Below are 3,624 nucleotides of genomic sequence, written 5' to 3'. Positions count from 1 at the left end.
ATGTTTTATTTGTTTTTGCATTTCTTGTGCCTAGCATGGTATACACTTAGCAATCTTGACTGAACTGAAATAGAACTTTTCTTTTTCTGATATTTCCTCTGATGTCTCATTCCCATAGGCTTCATTTGGCCTATGTCTCTTATCTTTAGGGGTAGCCAACTTTCAGCACTTTACTGGCCAACATACCAAAACTTTAAAGTTTTTTTTAAAAAGAGACATTTAATGAATGATGCAGGCTGCAAAGTCCTTCACTGCAACTCAGATGTCTCCTGTTCAGTATGTTAGACCTTAAATCCCTTTCTACAAAGCCTTCTTCAACTAACAGATGAAGATTCTACTGCCTTTATGTTTAAACTCACATATCCACTAGGAAAAAAACAAAACAATTGCACTAAATTCAATGCAACATGTTTTTTGCTTCCTTCTGTTCGCTAAGGTATAGGTACCTGTGAACTGTTCAGGTTCATTTACACTATATTTTGAGTTTATAGGCGCCGTTTGGCTGGGATCTTGAGGGCACGTTCGCCGCACCTCTGCTGTCGAGTAGGAATTACTGAACACAAACGAGTCTATCCCACTGTCCTCAAGCTCTCCAGGAGAAATGTCCAGCTTTCCTCGTAGTGGTTTGTTCGGCTCCGCCTCTAGTGCTCTATCCAGCCTCATCTGCTATGGTCCTCCTCAAAGTGCAAGAAGAGCCATCACCCCAACATACCCTAAGACTTTCATTAACTTATGGCTTAGAATACTTTCCCAGGCTAAATTAAAATTAACTCAGTTCTTTGGCTGATATTTTCTCTGAACTTTTTTCCCCATCCTTAAACCATTTTACTCTTAGGAATGCTTTACAAGTTTTCTACAAATCCAAACTTAACATTACTTTAATACCTCCTAGGAGAAAGGGACATAAAGATTAACACGGCCTGGTGGCCACCTAAGAATAGACAATCTTATGGTGAAATAGACACGTTCTACAGTAACTGTAATATAAGGATCAAGACAGGGAGGAAGAGAGGGCATTCCAAAGCAGAGGCTCGGTCACAAACCCGTGCACTCACTCTCAACGTACTCCCAGGCAGTGTGCCAGCTGCCGGGGCTATAAAATAAAACACAACCTTGACCACAAGGACCTCAGAGCCTAGTGCAGTGGTGTTCAAAAACGTTTTGCAGGTTTTTCCCAGCAAAATTCTTATGCAGATACCCAAAAGGTAAGGGAGAAATGAAGAGAGCTGCTGTGGCTGGAGTTGGGAAGACAGAGGACTCTCTCTTCCTGCCCCCTAGCCAGGCCACCAGGGCCCCGGGTGCCCCTGCAAACTTGAGACAGCTCAGCTCCTAGGGAATAAGAATGGCCCTCACCTTTCTGTGCTGTTTTGATAGGACACTTAGAACATTGCCACCTCCCCAATGCGGAGAATGCTACAGAAGTACTGGTTAAATAAGACATGAGGCTGTACAATGATGTAGAAAGTCACTGTCTAATGCAAGGAAATGGCAGAGACAAATGGAGGACTGGAACTGCCAGGTACGAACGGGAAAAGCGGAGTCCAAATCAGTAAAATGAAAACTAGACAAAGAATTGTAAAGGTCTGACCAGTTTCTTGAAAATCCCAGGAGGAAGAGAGCTCATTTTAACTACTTTATAATTTCCCCCTGCAATTCTTATTTCCTTAGTTGCCTTATCTGTTTGCCACAGCGGTTTCCCCCCAAATTTCCTGCGTTCTTCAAGCTTCCAACTCCCCGCCTGGCTCCTGACCCTCAGCTGCACACAGAAAAGCACTCATTTACCTTCCTGCCCTATGTCCATCTGCTCCCGTGCGCACACCTCTGCTTTCTTCTGGGGATTCTGACCATCCAAAGCCAGCCCTGGTTCACCTCGGGCTCCGAGCTATCCAGGGAGGTCCTCGGTCTGACACTCGTGGGCATCTACATCACAGCCCGTGCTGGCTCCTTCCTACCTGGATTTACACGGGTTTAAGGTTCTCCTCTATGCAAAATACATCTCTTAACTCCGGATTCTCCCTGCACCTATTTTTGTACTTTCCTTTAACGGCTAAACTTTAGGAAGGTTTGACTCCAAACTCACTGTCTCCACTTCTTCACCTCGCTTTCTCATCAACATACAACGACGCAGCTTCAGTTATCCCCTCCCCTCCCAACTGACACTGCTCAGGACTCTTGGCTTCGGCTCCGACTTGAAACTTTCTTTCCCCACACCATGCTCTCTGGGTTTTCCTCCTAACCTGTCTGCATCCTGTTCTTGAAACGCTGCCCTGCTCCCTTGGTGTTCCCATTCCTTAGTCGTGTCCTGACCCTGTGAGCATTGTCAGTGTTAGAACAATAACATAAGGGGAGGGAGGTGTCTAAAGCTACGAAACCTTCTAGGGGCTGAGCTCAGTAAAGTCCGTGTTATTGGCGGGAGATGCCCGTCACTCAGGCAGGATAAAATGAAGGAACCACTTCTGTATATACTCACACTCCTGGTTCACTCCAGAGCGCAATCTCATCTACTTCGGGGCTGCACATGTACGCTGACCTCGATCTAAGTCTTAGTCTGCAGCCCAGGTCCTTCTCCTCGGTGTCAGATCTGTGCTTCAAACACTTCATGCCTTCCTTACAAGCATCTCAAACTTAAGTCTAACACTTTATCTCCGCCCCAATCTTCTCTTTCTCCACTGTTTTCTACTTCAATGAATAGCACCACTACTGCCCAGTTTCCAAGCCCAAAGTCCTGATTTTCCTTCCTCCTTCTCCCTCACACGTCTCCCTCCTTAAGTTCTCATCCCATCGCCACCATCAATACCTTCCCCCAGTCGAAACATATGGCCCACTATGTGCCAAATACTGCTGCAGACATTAAATATACAGCAGTGAACAAACTAAGCTTAACCCTCGAGGGAGGAGACAGGCAAAGAGAATTTCAGACATGAATCAAAGTTATGAATAAACGAGGTGATGTGATGGGCGCTACTTTAGACAGGGAGGGCCAGAGAAAACCTTTTAGAGAAGTAATCATTCATTCATTCATTCATTCATTTATTTATTTATTGGGGAAAAAAATTTTTTTTTAATGTCTACAGCACCCGGTCTTCTTAGGTGATCTCCCATCCAAGTACTAACCAGGCCCAACCTTGCTTAGCTTCGGAGATCAGAAGAGATCGGCTGTTCAGGGTAGCATGGCCTTAGACGAGGAGAAGTAAACATTTAAACTGAGCCTGAATGACAAACAGAAACAAGTCTCACACAGATTTGGGAGGCAGAGTGCTCCAAGCAGACAAAGGAGCCAAGTATAGAGGTCCTAAGGTAGAAAAGAGCCTGAGGTGCTAAGAAGCAGGGAGGGTCAAGGAGGCTGTAACTTAGGGAGCAAGGAGGAGGCCAGAGGGAGGCAGCGTCAGATAGGCTCTCACTGGCCACCAGAAAAGCAACGAAAAGAGACTGACTGGAAGGAGACAACTGACTGACATAATCCAATTAGGATTTTTAAAGACCATTTTAGCTGATAAGTAGAAAATGGTTTGGGAAGAGGGCAAAAATAGAGAATTGGAAAACCAGTCAGGAGGCTAATAATACAGCAGTCCAGATAAGAGGAGATAGTGCTTGAGATGGGAGGGAACAAATTCAAGATATATT

The 3,624-nt window shown here is 45.1% G+C and overlaps 1 pseudogene; it reads right to left on the bottom strand.

Annotated features, from left to right (window-relative positions):
• Window positions 1–3,065: 3,065 nt before the first annotated feature.
• Window positions 3,066–3,182, bottom strand: LOC111745067 (annotated as a pseudogene).
• Between the last annotated feature and the right edge of the window lie 442 nt (window positions 3,183–3,624).

This window comes from Pteropus vampyrus, unplaced genomic scaffold (assembly GCF_000151845.1).
Source record: "Pteropus vampyrus isolate Shadow unplaced genomic scaffold, Pvam_2.0 Scaffold145, whole genome shotgun sequence".
In the NCBI taxonomy this organism is placed as follows: domain Eukaryota; kingdom Metazoa; phylum Chordata; class Mammalia; order Chiroptera; family Pteropodidae; genus Pteropus; species Pteropus vampyrus.
The sequence above is the reverse complement of the archived record's forward strand: the minus strand, read 5'-3'. Positions and strand labels throughout refer to the sequence as shown.